At 47.3% G+C, this 17,655-nt stretch overlaps 1 protein-coding gene across 1 annotated transcript in view; it reads left to right on the plus strand.

Annotated features, from left to right (window-relative positions):
- LOC138489132 (contactin-associated protein-like 5) overlaps positions 1–17,655 on the plus strand; it is a 1,196,734-nt gene that overhangs the window by 367,231 nt on the left and 811,848 nt on the right. The window lies entirely within an intron of this gene.

The following is a 17,655-nucleotide window of genomic DNA, read 5'->3' on the forward strand; positions in this document are numbered from 1 at the left end:
TTTCAATATAATAAAATTGTAACTCAATACTCCTGTGCAAATATGCTCAGATATAAATCAAAAATCTACCAACTTTCCAATAAGGCAGGGAAATCTTTAGCCTCCTATCTTAAATTCAAAAAAGAAAGATCTAGAGTTGTAATCCTGCAAGATCATCTAGGAAATAGAAAGCATTCAGATAGGGATATTCTCTGAATCTTTTCAAATTTCTACTCTAAGCTATATGCGTCTGAAGGTCCTCCTAATAATCCCTCCATTGAGGATTTTCTGCACAATCTACCTAGGAACCATTACCCCCAGATAGATCTTGACTCTCTTAATGCTCCAATTACATATGCTGAGATTGTTCAAGCCATCAAACATGGTAAACAAACACATGTTTCAACACTGAGGAACGCAGAAAATGACAGTAGCAATTCCTGTCTGGTCCCGGCTCAAGGCAAATGGGGGGACCCAAAAAGATTTTTCAGACCCATGGTGAATGAATCGACCCACTGCCAATATTGCACAGTGGCAACGATTTATTGATGATGTTTTCTTCATCTGTTCTGTTTCCATGGTATCACTTAATGTACTTTGTTGCTTGGCTTAATAAATACACCTCTAATTGAACGTTCACATGTACCTCAGCAAAAGACTGGCTGCCCTTCTTGTACTTGTTCATATGTCATAGGACAGGGTATCTATACACTAAACTGTATAAAAAGCTGACTGATCGGAATACGTTGCTTTTTCACACACGTCAGTATAATAGGGGGCTCACAGACAACCTACCTGTGGGTCATTTTGTGCACCTATGTCAAAATGGTACCCCAGTGGAAGACTGCACAGAACAGACCCAACCACTCACAGCTAGGCTTACAGACAGTGTCTACCCATGGAATACTATCAAGCATGCAGCCAAAAGAAATAGGTTTGCCAATAGAGATGCTCTGCTGGTGCCAAACAAAAGGGACACAGCACAAGATAGAATTGTTTGTGTTGCCACATTTTCTAGACACACTACACGTATCAAAAAGGTTGTGAGCATATATTGGCAACTGGTCACCAACTAACTAACAAACCACTCTTTGCACTTAAGAGAGGAAAAGTACCTCAGAGATAGGCGTGTAAACGCTAAATTTGGCTCTGCATTATAGAATATTGTGCAAAATAGCATTGAAGCAGCTTGGACGTCCCAGATGTTGCCACTTGTTTGCCATTATCCATGTGGGAACTGCAGCAAAGAGCGCTTACTGCCACAATGAATGGGTCTTTGTCCATGGCTACTTCCACTGTACACTGAGCAGGTTTTTTAACTGTAACACGGCCAATGGCATTTATGGCATCAAATGCCGGTTTGACCTGTTATACATAGGCATGCTGTCCAGAAAGGTGGCTGTGAGGATCTGCGAAAATCGCAGTAGGATTAGCAATAAGGTCCTCACAGATCCCTTTAGTGTTACATTTTGTGGACCAAAGCCATGGCCCTGAAGAGTTTGTGTGGTTTGTCATAGATCAATTAAAGGCAGACATCCATGGGTACCGTTTGACGAATCGCCTGTTTGGCACCAGAACAAAAATGGATCCACTGCATAAGGACCCATGAAGAGGGCATTAAGGATGGAATACAATGGGCTGCACTACTTACCTGTTTGAGATGGGCTTGTATGCATGCTAACCCCAGATGTATGAATCAGGGCACCCCCAGTGTCACTTTACATTATGACGAGAGGGACATACAACCTTTCAAGATTGGCCACTGTTAGCACAGTGACTTCATCCAGTAACAAATATCTATAATTTTACGGGGGCGTTTGACACTCGGTTTTTACATTGTCTTAGAAAGGTTCTTCCACTCCAAGATGATGGTGACAGAGTCACGCTTATGTCAGCATGTATGGGAGACGGTCACATGACAATCCCCCACATGGCTGGTACTAAGTTTTGAAAAGTCCCACACGACATTTATTTACTTATTAATTGTGCATTTGTAAGGCACTTATACATTAAGAAATTCTGTTTCAAAGCACCCTACTGAGGGCATGTTTTGTGTACATTTACCCCTAAAGCCAGGAGAGCTGAAAAAAAAGTAATTTTGTCTCATGCCCCCCACCCTCCCGTGCCCTACGCTGTCAGCGAGATGCTTCAAAGGGATTCTAGATGACGCGAGATACATACACACAAAACTGAATTATAATGTGTAACATTAAACTCCCTTTCCGAGAGGTAAGGGATCCATCATTTGCGCGGCAGTCTCCCGGATACCAGAGAACACGCCTACATAACATCACTTGTGTGTTTACACAGGTCGGTCTGTAGATTGTCTGATCCGACTTGACTATGGAAGCACATCACGATGTGAGAGCAAGCCGGACAGTTCCCTTAGCTTGGTAAAAATGGGACACACAAAAACAGGCACTGTGATATGTTTTAACCCCTCCTCACTCAATTCATTAGTAGACACCTGTGGTGAGGCTATGGTGAGCAAGGTTCCCTAGCAGGGTGGAGCCTCTGGGGGTGAGGGACGGCCGGCTCTGGACAGTAGTTGACACAGGCATAGGCTATGTGGCTTGAATTAAATATTGGATTCACAATGGAGGGCACAGCATGCAGCACTGAGTCTGCATGCACACGCACTGTGATGCAGAAATATAACAGTGTTGTGGTGATATGTGATTCCTTTATTAACAGAACTTCCCCCCTACAACAAGTTGTGATCTGTGGCCCTGATGAAGGCAGAGGTCCATTGGAAATGTGTAGACCTCCCAGCCGAAACTTGAGTTGGTCTGCATTAAGTGATCCATCCATTGAAACACACATGTGTTATTTTATGAACCGGTGCACACCGAGGGGTGGATTCATTCACCACGGGTCTGAAAAATCATTGTTGCTTTCCCCAATGGCCTTGAGCCAGGACCAGAAAGGAATTGCTATTGCAATTATTTTGTTCTTCAGTGTTAAAACATGTGTTTGTTTACAATGATATCTTGTTTACATGTATGTAGGATTGTGTGGGTATGATTGAAGTATGGGTTATGTGTGTAGGGATAGAGTTTTCTCATGTCTAGTTTGTTTGAATTATTTGTGCTTTTTCCATTATTTTGTCATGTGTAAAAGAAAATCGATGTATTTTCACAGCTTTTGCATTACATGAATTATTCTTTATATTGCTTGCAACCTTTAGATTGTTTTCGTTGATGGTTGGTTATACCTGGGATCCTTTTATCATTGGCTTTTGGTTGATATCAATTGGCCCCATGCACCTCTAAAATGTAGACTGGGGAGACCCCTTGTGTATGGATTATAATTGGAGGATGTTTATAATTTCAGGATGGGCATCAACATAACATTACATGCAGAAAAGCAAAACATATATGTACAACATAGTAAACTACCCCTTACTGGTAAATCATCATCATGATAACGTCCATGGTTGTAATTTCTGTGGTTTCATTGTGTTGTGTGGTAGGGTATGTCAGTTGATAATGCATGGAGTATGTCCTTCTGCATTGTACTGAAAACCATGTAATGCTAAGTTGCACTACACTTGGGGCCCAATTCATGGAATTATTTGCGAGGGAAATAGGGGACTTGCTTGCAAAAGTGCACATTGGTCCGGGTTTGTCAATTCATGGAACCGACTGGCCAGGATTTTATTGGGAATTGAGTAACGTCTGTGCGAGCCACCCATCGCCTTGCACGAGAGACCATGTAGAGCATGGGTGTGGCTTTCGGAGAGGGCTGGGAGAGGGGCGGAACACAGAAAATGGGGACGAGCATGCGAAAAAGCGGATGTTACGTGGGACGGCCTGCAGGCAGTCCCTCTCACTCCCACATTTGCACAAAATGACACGTATTCACAAAACCACCCGCACAGCCTAACAGCAGAGAAATGGGCACGCAAATCCCTCGACCACTGTGCTACCCAAATGCAGGCGTGTGTACACTTGCACATAGGATTCTCAGTGAGGAGGTGGGTTTGCATGTCGTATTTTAGGTGTGTGTGTACACAACCGGGTTTCCGATCTAGTTTAGGAGTGAACGTAAGCCGTGTAGCCGGGTGCAGGAACGGTTTACGAGGTTTGCACACAGAGTTTAGACAAAGTTCTAATTTTTCATAAGCATGTTGTCGGGGGTGCCGGCAACAGTTACAGGGGGCCCTGTGCAGGGTCCGCGAGATGCAGGCCTGCTTGCACGGACCCAATGCTTTGTTTGAAGGGAGCGTGTATTCGCGCCCGAGGAGAGCACAAAGGTAGCTGTTCTGGTTGTTTATGCTTTGCATGTGGGCATGTGGCATGTTAGGGGCGTTCCAGGCTCAACTTGCGATTACAGTTACTTTGCGCAATAAATTCAATGAATATGCGGGGCACACTTTTTTTACTCTGCGCTCAGGCTCGTGCATCCCTTCCAGGATTTCTGCACACATTTCCATGAATTGGGCCCTTAGAATCCATATGAAGGGCAAGGGAGAAGCCGTAACAGGGCCTCGGACTAGTAAATCCAAATTACAGATCTTACATTTGCAGCCAGGCATGGTAGGGTTAAAAGGCATGCAAGGGTTAAAATGTATCTAAACCATATGTGGAATGGAAGGAGAAGAGGTTCGGGAAGCATGAGAGGCTTAAAGTTCATGTAAGGCAAGAGAGGCATGGAAGCCATAAATGGAGTGGAGGAGTGGAAGTCATAGGAGGCATAAAAGACATAAAAGGCATGCACAGCATGGAAAGGGTAACATGCATGGAATGCATAAATGCTCAGAGTGCACAATGGTGTGGAAGTCATATTTGCACTCGGGCAAGGGCGCTCAGTGACTCAAGTGGCTGGAAATGTGGGCGAGATCAAACAGTGTGCAGCTCGCATTTTCCAGCCATCCAAAGCCCTGCCTAAGTTGGTCCCACATCCTCATCCTCCTACTCACCCGCAAATACATCCTGTTCCTTTTCCCCATCCCTCCCTCTTTTTTTTAACCAAATCCCAACTGCCCTCCTGCCACTTATCTTTTTGCAGCGGCCGGCCAGTGCCGCTGTTGCCCTGCCGTCCTCAGCACCCCAGCTGTCCGCCATGGAAAGGGAAGAGAGGCCCCATTTCTCTTTCCATGGCAGCCATCTTGGCAAATATTTTCATTCATTCATATCTTTTTGTTAGCACCCCGGGTTAGCACTTTGGTAAGCCGGGGTTGCTAATGGCGTTAACACCCCATTGCAGGGGCTCTTAAAGGGGGTTACGGCCCACAGCCCTTGTTAATGGCCCTCGCATTACTCATGTCGTTGCCTTGTCATGTTGGGCCATTACCCCCACCCCGTTCCAGCCTTTGGAATGGGGTGTTCATACCACATGGAAGCATAAAAGATATACATCATACAGGGGCATAAAAGATGTATAGACGCAAAAGTCGTGGAATGCTAAACGAGGAATGAAACGCTTTTACAGCATTTAAGTTATGCATGCATAGAAGGCATCAATAACACTGACACATTAAGAGGCTGGAAGCTATTATGGTGTGGAAAGCTTTCATTGAATATAAGATATTAATGGTACTTTAAGGATGAAAGGTACTCTTTCATTTTGGCACACAAAAACATCAAAGACATTGCAACTATACGTGTGAATCTTCAATATGTGCATGATTGTCTTAGGCCTCTGTCCCTTGCATATGACTAGAATGTGTGCAGGTGATGCTGCTACAATGAAGAATAGGGTAATTTCAGGACAGGCAGAGATGCCTCAGAAATGCTAATATATCAACAGGAAAAAGTTGTCCCCTCTCCCATTTAGCCAATTCTATACAGCTCTCCTAATTTTAATGGGGGCATAAACTTGTTCCTTCCTTGTCACGTATTGAATCAACACTAGATGCTTAGACAAGGGGACTACTGGGGAGATCTTCACATAACTCTGCGGATGGTTGTGGTCTATATCCTTACTTACAAGTCATGCCAAGGCCACTATTTATTAAAGCTCTATATTTGCTGAAAAGAAGTATGACCATATGCAACCAACTCTAATGGAAAAACAATTTATGTAGTGAAAGAAACCACATTATATAATACAAGTGTGTAGTGAGCAATTTACAGTGACACATATATACAAAGGTGAAACAAAATTAAAACAAAGTATAACAATATTGCACTTTAAATCCTTCGTGTTAAACAACCGGTGTGCAGTGAGAGAATAAGCCTAAATCCGGCCTAAATATTTCCTGCAACGTATTTTGTATGACATATAATCAGACAGAGCAATTATTGGACTGTATGCAATATCACATGAATCTTGAATCTAGGCTTCCTCGAGGGTTAGTGGTTTGAGCAGAGTGTTCTTAATAGTTCTCACAACTTCAGTGCTCAGGGTTGACTTTTTAGGGTCTAAAGCTTTGGACTTAAGGGCTATCTCTGTATTAAGCCAACGTGCTCTTCAAACATTCGTTTAGCACACTAGGGGATGAAGAAAAAAGGTACATTTCCGTCCTCAGTCTTCATCTGTGTGTTGTTAAGAGGGTGCACGTTTCGGTGCTTAGAAGTACTTGCCCAGTACTAGGCACCTTCTTCAGGGCGTCCAATTGCTAGACCCTGTGTGAGGGAGCAGAGAAATGTGAGGTTACCTCAGGTTTGTGTAGCTGATAGTGCAGCTTATATTAATTCATAAAAACGCTCTCTTTACCGTCTGTGCTCATGGCGTTGTCGGTATCGTGGTCCCAAGTCTCTTGGGGAGTCCAGGGAGGGTCGGGCACTCACATAGGACCTATGGCAGATGGTATCTGTTGGTAGGCAGCACGGACTTCCAGGTGTAGTCCTCAGGGCCTGTGGGGGTCTGGGGTTGAGCGACAAGAAGAGAAGAGAGGAAAAAGAAGGGTCAACTCTTGTGAATCCCCTACAGTGACAGGGGTAATGGTTGGAGTGCCGGGCGGGTGGTGACAGATTACCTGAATCCTGGTATCTTGGTATCTGTCTGTATTGCCGCGGTGCCCGATGTGCCGACTTCCAGTGGTTATGTTTGATTTCGAAGCCGTTGCTCGGAAGCAGCCATTTTGCTGTTGCACTATCTTCTATGCAGTCAAAGTATCTGTCTTTGAAAAGAAAGCGTATTACTGGTGTGTATAAGTATGAGAGATGGAGGGATAGTTTGTATCTCTCTCCCTACCTATGTGCGCAAGGACAGGGGCTAGGGCAATGAAGCCGTGTCTTACCAGTTGAAGGGACACCTGGGTCTGTGTACTCTGTTTCTGTGTCCGTGTATCTTGTCTGTGGCTGTCGGAGCGCCGTGCAGGGGTTCTGTGCATACAGACGCCTCCGGGTAGTTATGGCGATCGCTGTAAAGGAGATGGAGTTTCATTGGTGCCGTATCATCGGCCAGGGGCTCGTTACGTTGCGTGCCTCGTGATTAGCCGCCGCGTGCTCCCCGGGTAGCCGGGAACTCCTGGTGCTGGACGCGGGAGTGGGCGTACCTTAATGTGTTTCGCTCCCACGGGTGAGGACGTGGGAGGCTGCACCAGAAATATGTGCGGAGGTATGTGTCCACGTCTGTATGGCTAATATGGATTGTGTGTCTGAATACGTGGATCATTTGGACACGTCAACCCATGTATCAAAGAAATAATTACGGGATCCACTGGAGGTCTTGGCCGCATCACTTGATGCCGGAAAGGTGAGGGGTGTTGGGTCTGTCCCTCAGTGTGTGGGTCACCCAGCACCCCTTGTAGCCAGTATTGCTTATGGCAGTTCTTATCTGTGCTGTGGAAATGAAATGCTAATAGCCTGATCCAAATACCAGGTGCCAGACTACTGGAATTGTTTTCACTGGTTTAGGTGTAAAGTTTCACGTTACTAGCACTACGGCACATCATGCCCTATTTCTAAAAACACTGGCACATACTAGAAAACCATAAACCATGACAAGTGCAGTTTTGCATTTGATAAACACCAGGGCAATTTCCTTGTGCAAAAAATATGCATTTTCACATACAATATGGTATTATCACGAGGGCAAGGTTTGCCCTGGTGCTTATACCATGCCAAACTACATTCTGGTAATATAGCTCAGCAGGTTCTTCGTGTGCTCCCAGGGGAGTTGCTAGGTCTGGAAAAGACCCAGGGCTAAGCTGATGTCGGAACTGTTGGGACTGGGGGCTAGCTAGTCTTTTGGCTGTAGCTCCTGAGATTCTATCCGGGGCTACAACCAAAAGATCAGGGGCTATAGCCCCTTTAGCCCCCCCCTAGCAACGCCCCTGTGTGCTCCTGCATGTGTGATCCAGAAGTCGCAGGTTTGAATCCCTAAAAGGCCAACTCAACCTTTCATCCTTCCAAGGTCAATAAATCAGAACCAACTTCGGTTGGGTGGTATTGTAAATATGCTCTATGTTAAGAGCTTTGCCGAAAGTGCTATATAAGTAACACATCTAAATCACTTGTCATGGTGCAATTGTTTTCTAACATTGTTAGGGAGAATTCTCTGTTTAGGCTGAATTTCCCTACCTAGTGAGTCCCCCAGCAGCTTTGCTGGATTTCTGGGGTTTATTTTTTTTCTCCTGCCAAGAGTGAGACTCTTTTACCCTCACTCTTGGACATGTTGAACTGTGTTATCTTGGACAAACCTTGTGTTGAATGGGCTATGGGGTCTTTTACTCCATAGGGCCTCATGTAATGTTGTGATGTGGGTTACACAGCACCCTCTGTGCAGTAACCCAGGGGTGTCCTAGGGACTCCCCAACATAGACTCCATACCCTGGGACTGACTACTGTCTCCCAGGGCATGTAAAGTCACCAAAGACTTTGCTAGTCTTGAATCCTGAACAGAACCAGTACAAACCATCATATTGTGGACGTACTGGCTGGGGCAATTCAATTGCCCCAGGGTCTGTTAGTCGAGGGGGCACGTCTCCGTCCCCCCTGATCGAGTTTTGGCTGGTGGCAGTGGAAACTACTTTTTATATTCGACCGCGAATATTTCCCTATGGGATTTCCCATTGTTTTAGGCTAACACATTTAATTATTTATTTACGGTAGCCTTAAACATACCGCCGGTTTATATATTTATTATTATAACTCCGGTCGGGTTATTTTGCCAAAACTTGATTCTAAAATGGCGTTGGTGTTCGCCTCTGTAACTCTGACCCAAAGTGGAGCCCTTTGTTCCACTTTTGGCGGGCTTCTCCACAGAAGCCCTCCAAAGTGGTGCCACTCTGTCTGGGGTACTTAGGAGGGGTGGAGGGGGATTTAGGCACCCTGGACTGAGTTACCTTGGTAACTCAAGTCGCACTCCGTCCTGATTGGCCCAAGTGGTGAGCCGCCCGGCTCACCACTTAGCATGTTTGAGTGACAGCTAGGCTGGGTGAATGGGGGTTTGCTGCATAAAAGCAGGGCTTTGGGGACTGGAACTTCAGAAGTCGCCACAGGACCAAGAATCCGACGAGGGAAGAGCTGAGCCGACCTGCTTCGACGACACCAACCGGTGGAGCCCTGCTGAACCGTCTCACCACTTTTCCCAACGACCGAGGAGAACTCTTAACGGAGTGGCTCCTTCCCTTGACTGGTGGGGACAACCAGTTTTCACCTTCTTTCCGCTCCTTCAGGGTATCTCGTGGCCGCCTTGCCTGTGACAAGCACCCCGGCAACCGGAATACCACACTTTTACCCCCAAACCGCGAAAGTCGGTACAACCCTTTAACCGGAGGACTCCGCGGCTGGTTTCTTCCCGGGCAGTGCTACGACCTTCCTCTTCTGCTCTTCAGTGAGATTTTCTTCTCCCCTGACCGACGTCGAGCCTTGCTGTCACTGCCTGGAACAACTGCCACCGCTGGAGGATCCTTTCCGCTTAAGGTACCGTGTTCCGCCTGGCTTCCCTTGCCACCGACTGTACGGGGTAGATTTAGTCCCCGGCTTTCGAACCTGGGAGTGCCTGGGACACTTTGGCTAAACTTTCTAAGCCACTCTAAACTCTTTCTAACTCTTTGCAAGACTTTGAATCCCTAATAACAGTGTGATCTTGGGCACATTTTTGCTCCGGCTACTCTAAGAGTGGGCCCTGCCTAGTGACTTTTGCTCACCTGTGACTTTGTACTTCTTTGAGCCTATTGCAAGTGATCTGAACCTTAGAGTGGTGTGTTTAACCTATTTTCTGCTTTTTCTATCCCTTCCTTGAATCTACTAGAGTGTCATCTAACGTTAAGCACTCACCTCTGTTTGAATTATGTGGTGTTAACCTAGAGTTGTCTAGATAGGAATAAGGATTGAAACTACTTTCCTAATAACTGTGTTTGAAGTGTTTTACTATATTTTGCTAGAGTGTTTTTAACTTATGTGTGTTTTAAAATAAATAACTATATACTTTTGAAACCAAGCTCTGGTCAGTGTTTGCTTGTGCTATTGTGTTTTAGTACCTATTGTGTATACTTTACATACTGCCTAACTCTTCTTGAGGGAAGTCTGACTGCTCAGCCACAGCTACCAGGTAAATCTGGGTGGTACAGACTGCTACCAAGTGGGTTTACTGCTATACCTGTAGTCTTAAATCTTTTGCAGTGTTCCCCAAGGGAACTGCACAGGTTTCTGCCTAACAAACATGTACCAATGTTTTTTTCAGAAATAGAGAAAGGTTTGTCCTAGTGCTAATACAGTGAAACTTTGCACTTGCACGAGTGCAACGTTTCTGCAATCTGGACCGAGATAGCAATAGTTCTATCTTTTATTCTTCTAAAGTGAAAATATAAATGACATATGTTGCCTAATATTAGCATTGAGAAATTCTGTGGCAATCTAGTGCCTCTGCGTGGCTGGCATGGTAGGCTTATGGCACAGCACCTGCCACATATACCTGTCTTCTTTATTTCATTTATGTATTTATTGTTTTTATTGGTAGCACCCAGAGGTAGCATGGTGCTAAGAAGGCAGTACATAGTGTGCTACAGTATGGTTTGAAACAGTCAGGTTACATTTCAGCATAAATAGTCCTGTTCAAAAGAGGATAGTGGGCTGTAAGAGTTACATGTGTAAGTTAGATAGTGAGGAATTTATTTTCTTTCGCAAGAGTGTATAACAGGCTTTGTTTTGGATATGCTGAGGGAGGGTGTTCCAAAGTGTGGGAGCGATGGTGGTAAAGCAGGAGCCTCCCATTCTCTTTCTTCCAAATCTGAGCATGTGCAAGGCAGATGGGGAGGAGGAACGAAGATTGTGTGTGTTATGTTTCTTGGTGTGGGGCAGTGTTGTGTATGCAGTGGTGGGTGATAGTGAGGAGTTTAAAGTCAATATGAGCTTTTGTTTGTAGTGTTTGCTACCACCACTCTATATGTTAGTTTCATGGAGCTAAATTTAAGAGATTCAACTATAACAGAGATAATTAGCATTCCACTTATTGGCATTGGAATGAAGAGTCTGACCAGGTTCTGTTGGCTTCTAACCTGCCCAACTACTCCTGCGTAATGTGCAGTGTGTACTTTGCTACTGTTCTTCTGCGCCAGGATCTAGGGATAGGCAAGCCTTGCAACCCTCATCTCAAATGTTGGTTGGAATCTCTTGAGGAAACGCTTTGAATTTCTTAGGGGCATGTGAGCCACCATAGAGAAAGCTCCTGAGTCGAAATGACCTGAGCCCCCAAATGTCAGATTCCATTCAAATCCTTTCAACCCAATTTGAGCGATGGACCTTTATGGCATTTGCACACATAAGGGGAACGCATGTGCATTTCAGAGTGCATTCGGAATCCAGAAACAAAAAATGCACTTTGAGATACAGAGACGATAGTCACATTCTCCTGTATCTATTTGGAAAAGTCAGAAGGGGGGGCACAGTCAATGGCTGTGTCCTTGCTGACCCTCAGCTGCATAACCCGCTGGTGCCCCAGATTAATGTGTATACCCCACATAGGGAAATACATGCTCTGCTTTTAACATTTGACAGTGAAAAGCCCATCATTGTTCAATGCTCTGCCAGTACCCATGTTTCAAATCGAAGAAGATAACACCACAATGTGTTTAGTTCAGTTGTTAGCATCAGAAGGTAGTTGACTGATGAGTTAGGCTCCACTCGCCATTTTGGAACACCTTGGCAAGACATGTTCTGTCCTTTTGTCAAGTACAGTAAACAGCAATAGTGGTGAACACACGCATGCACAAAACATGTTTCTTTACCAAATGGCATCTAATTTCCATGATAACCTAATACAAATGAATTAATTCATCTTTTTTAACATGCGTAACACCAGAGACCAGTCTCCACGCCCGGAACAGGGCATCGAACCTGTGTTGCTCGGTGTTGTTTTGCTTCAAAGGCAAAAACGTTGCCACGGCAAGCACATGTATTTTGGAACTTGAACTCTTGGCCAACCTCAGTTGAACAAGTGTAACCTAAATTCCTAACACCGTATGTGCTGTGAGAACATGGCTTCAAATGTAATGCCCAGTGGCACCGGGTCATCTGCCCATGTCTTGCAAACTTAGAAAAAGTTATGTATCATTAGAATTGTGCCCCTATTAGGTAGAACACTACTGAATACTGACACTCGGAGTGACCAGGTAGCTGAATGTCAGTGGGCCAACACTTCCTCCAGCCTATGCTCTCATTTGATCAATCAATCATGGCTGTCAAGTGTATTCCTATAACTGGTTTCACCAATGGACTAATGTGTTGAAAAAACACCTCCACTGGAAACATTCAGACTCAGTGACGGTTTGTTAACTTCGCTACGCAGGGAATCGTCCAAACATTACTGGCTTTTTGAACATTTGGGGACAGTCACCCTGATGTTACAACTCAATTCCTTCTAATGGTTCAGTGGGGGAAAATGTGCATTGCTCTCATGCTACCACTCCCCCAAATAGGCTTGTGTGCATTGCATCTATTAACACATGTGTAGGCTGGCTCACAAAGAGGTTACTATGAGTAACTCCTACTTTACTCCTGAAGCGAGTGCTTGTTTCGAAAAAGAACCAAGGCAGCAGTGACGTACTCGTTGTAAGTTAAGAATGCATCAGTAACTCATGGTAACCTCTTTGTGAATCTAAATGCCTGTTAGGCCCGGACTGGGCCTGTGAAAGGAGGACAGACACACCGAGTGGAAGGTAACTCTTTCTTTATTGAAATACATACATGGATTGACTCGTGCCAGTCCCATCCCCCTTTATAGCGTCCCCGTTCCCGTGACGTGCTCCCACGTGGTACGAGCTTCTTCTCTTAAAGGGGCCACGGCCACTGTATCCCTGCTGGACCGTAACATCACCCCCGGACGAAATGTCCTTACATACGGATTAACATTCCTCAACTAAGCGTGCTGGCTTCTTTATGGCGCGTTGGGGTCGAGCGCTGGTACCTTCATGGGGATCTTCTTCTGGTCTCTCCGTTCTCTTGGTCCCTGGCCTGGGAGAGAACCGAGGAGGCGTCCACAACGTGTCTCGCACTTCCATCGACACCGTCTCGGGATCTGGAGCCTGAGGTTCTTCACAGCCGGTCGCTGTTGCCAGCTTGAACTTTGAGCAGTTTCTCGTCATCTCTCTTTCTTCGTTTCCAGCGGTCACCATTGTTCCTTTCACAGCAGTGACTTGGAGCGTTTGAGGAGAGAATCGAGAGTCGCTCTTTCTCGCCATGGGCTGCTGGACTAAAACTTCGTCTCCTACTTGAAAATCTTTCTGCTGAGCTCGTCGCCTCTCATCGGTTTGGGTGCGAGCTCGTTCTTTCCTTTGGGTGTCTCTCTCTATGAGTTGTTTGTCAGGATCTGGTTTGTTCATTGGGTGCTGAATGATTCTTGTGCGAACTTGGTATTTTACCATCAGTTCGGCTGGGGTCTTATTCGTCGCTTCATGCGGCGTGTTCCTGTAATCTCGGAGCATCCTGCATAGGGCCTGGTGGAGATCCACATTCTCCAGTTTTGCTCTTTGCACTGTCTTTTTGATCGATGACATGAACCGCTCCGCCATTCCATTTGCTTGGGGCCACAAAGGCGTTATTTTCTGATGGTTGAACCCCAAGTGTTTCGCTAACTTCGTGAAGTCATGACTGCAGAAGGGGGGTCCATTATCAGATTTGATTGTCTCGGGTATGCCCCACTCACTCACTACTTCATCAAAGATTGCTGCTACATGTGCAAATGCTGTGGATGGTGATCTTTTGACGATGGGGAACCGTGAGTGTTCATCAATGAATAACAGTAGGTATTCTCCTGTTTCGAGGGGCCCATAAAAATCTACTGCAACCCTTTCCCACGGGCGCTCTGGGATGTGTGTTATTTGTAGAGGTGCGGGTGCCTCTTCTCTGGTCGTGCATTGGCAGGCCATACAGTTTCTCACCCATCGGTCGACTAAGGCGTCGAGGTATGGAAACCACACATGTCGCCGTAGTTGGCGCTTGGTGTTATCTGCGCCTCTGTGGCCTTCGTGTGCCGTCTTGATGATCTCGGACCTCAGGGCCGATGGGACTATTATTCTGCAACCTCTGAGAAGTATGGTGCCGCCGTGCACAGCTAGCTCTGAGTGGATCCTTGCAATCCTTTCCACTTCATCTTGATTCGCTCCTGGGTGTGACGATAGTACCCTCTTGTAGTCTTTCCACTTGTTGTGTTCAGTGAGTTCAATCGCTAATGCCATGGATGGGTCTGCTGCAGTTGCTAGCGCCACTGTCTCGAGAGACATTGCCGGAGGTAGCGCGTTGTTAGTGACGTAATTTATGTATTCTATATCACCTTGTCTTGGCGGTGACATCCCGCGGGGGTGTCTCGACAGATAATCGGCTGGATTATGCTCACCCCCCGGTCGGTGAATGATGTGATAATCATACTCCTGTAGCCGTATGCCCCATCTTTCTATCCTGGGGGGCATTTTTGTCCTTGGGTTGCCGAATAGCGATAGGAGTGCCTGGTGATCCGTGATGAGGGTGAACCGTTTCCCGATGACGAAGTTATGAAAGTGTTCACACGCCCATACTGCGGCTAGGCTCTCCTTTTCTGCCTGGGAGTATGCTGTCTCTGGGGGTGCGAGTGCTCTGCTGGCATACGCCACGATGTGTCGTGGGTGAGCATCCGTGCCATTGGTCTGGGCGAGGATGGCCCCTAGGCCTACTGGGCTTGCGTCGACCACAATTTCCGTGTGCCATTCTGGGTCGAAATACGCAAGTCTCCGTGCTTCCGCCAGGGATACCTTGATGGAGTCAAATGCCTCTTGACATTCAACGGTCCAGGCAAAAATTATGTCCTTCTGGAGCAGTTTCCGGAGGGGCTCCGTGATGGTGGCGTAGTGGGGGATATACCGGGCGCAGTATCCTGCCATGCCCAGAAACGAACGGACGTCGGCGATCTGTGTCGGAGCTTGCAGGTTAAAGATAGTGGCCACTTTGTCGGGGTCTGGTGTCATCCCGTCCGCCGAGAAGATGTGACCGAAGAATTTTAATTTGCTTTTGCTAAATCTGCATTTCTCTACATTCAACGTGAGGCCTGCATCCTGAATGGCTTTGCACGTGGCTCGAAGGGCGGTGTCGTGCTCCTCTCGGGTGCGGCCGAATACAAGAATGTCATCACTGTAGTTTAGTGTGCCCTTGATTGGGCGTATGATTTGTCTGATGGCCTCATGAAAAATCTCTGCCGCCGATGAAATGCCGAAGTTCAGGCGTTTGTATCTGAACAGGCCATCATGGGTGGCGAACGTGGTGATGCCCCTAGATTCCGGATGAAGTACCATCTGGTGGTAGCCTTGGTTTAAGTCCAATTTCGAAAAGAGGGTGGACTTGTTTAGTTGCACTATCATATCTTCAATTCGTGGTCCCGGATGTCTTTCACGCTGGATTGCGGTATTGGCCACGCGCATGTCGACACAGAGTCTCAGGCGCCCACCTTCTTTAGGTACTATGACCAGCGGGGACACCCAAGGAGTCGGGCCTGTGGCTGGTTCAATTATGCCATCAGCCAGGAGTTGACTGAGTTCTGCTGACACCGCCTCTTGCAGGTGGAAACCAACCCTTCTCGGGTGTTGGGGTACCGGTCGTACCGTGGGATCGATGTGGAGTTTCACCGGCGGACCTTTCAGCCGACCTAGGCCCTTGCAGATGAGGGGAAATTCTTTTAGAATGTCGGCCCCTGACATCATTCCAGGCTTGGGGAGAGTCGAGGAGAGTGATAGTACTGAGTCGCTCGCTTCCGCTGCCGGGTCGGCTGAGCGTATCCTGTCTCCTTCGCCGACGTGTATGTCAATGAGTCCGAGGCATGACGCCGTCTTGTAGCTGAGCAGGCATCTGCCCTTGGTGGGGCTGCGGATGACATGAATGTTCGTTGTAGTGGACTGGTTGTCACGGATGAGCCGACGGCTGAAGAGTCCAATCGACTGTAGGGGGGTTGCGGCTCCCCATTGGTAGATCTTGGAGGCCGAGGGTGACAGGGCCGGTCGATTAGTGATCTGGTTGAACTCTTTTTCGCCCATAATGTTGACAGTAGCCCCCGAGTCCACAAGGAAACAGAATTGATGGCCTGCAATGTCGACGGGTATTTTGGGGGCTTCACGTGCCTCGCTTTCGTCCATGATGAGGTTCACATATTCGTCTTGTGTATTCGGGTGGGCGTGATCCAGTTCATGTGGGTACCCCAGTGAGTCTTCTACGTAGAGCGGAAAGTGATCCGGAGGTCCGTCGTACTCGTCCCTGATGTGGGATACTTGTTCCTCGCCTTCGTGCTCTTGCCCGTCAACCATGGGGTACACTTCCTCGACCACTCTGACGTATCTCCGTGGGTTCTGGGTGTATGGGCGTGGTTGGTACACCTGGAGCGGGGGGCTCCTGACGGGCGCCTTGAATTGAGCGGCGATGGGGAACTTTTGTGTCGGGAACGGTTTGCCTTCTCTACAGACCGACTGGAAATGTCCTTCCCTGCCACAATTGCCGCATCTCTGTGATATAGCGGGGCAGGCTCCTGCATGTGGGAAGGCCATGCCGCAGCGGTAGCATTGGCGTTGTGTCCTGGGCGTCATGGCGTAGTTGGCGCTTTTGTCTCCTTGTCTGGCGTGTAACGCTGCGACGACTTCCACTCTCTCCTGCCTCGTCGACGCTGTGTTTGAGATTTGGGTAGCCTGCTTCTCTACTCTCTCTAGAATTCTGGCCATCTGGCTCACTTCTTCTATGGAGATGGGTTTCTTCAGAAGTTGCTTTTTTAGGGTTTGGGACAGACATCCTTCAATGACTCTCAACCGGATGGCTTCATCGAGGGAGAAAGCTTCAAATTGACAGTAGGCTCCTTTTATGCGTAGTCGAGTAATAAATTCTTCGACGGTTTCATCCACTCTCTGCGTGCATAGGTTGAACATGTAGCGTTCATAGTCTCTGTTCGGTTCAATGACCAGCCTCCTGTTTATGGCCGCTATTAGTGCCGGAAAGTCGGCCTGTTCTGCGGGAGGAATGGTCTTGGTGAGGACTTTTATGTCATTGGCCGCCAGATTTAGGAACATGCTCCGTAGCCGGGGGGACTTGTCTTCCCCCGCTGCATCGATGAACGTGTTAAAGTCTTCTAGCCATTCAACCCACCGTGGGCCCTTGTCCGCCTGGGGCATCATCGAAAATGGGGGCGGCATGCGCCATGCCGTCGTCGCCGTGCCTCTAGCAGGGGCGACCAACGGTTGTTGGGCCTGAGGCTGCTGGGCCTGCGGGGAACTCATCCTGTGGGCTTGGGGCGCGGTCTGCGCGGCGCGGGTGCGTAGTGGGTGCACCCACCTTCGCT

The sequence above is a fragment of the Ambystoma mexicanum genome, chromosome 9, assembly GCF_040938575.1.
Source record: "Ambystoma mexicanum isolate Mex_15411 chromosome 9, UKY_AmexF1_1, whole genome shotgun sequence".
Lineage (NCBI taxonomy): Eukaryota > Metazoa > Chordata > Amphibia > Caudata > Ambystomatidae > Ambystoma > Ambystoma mexicanum.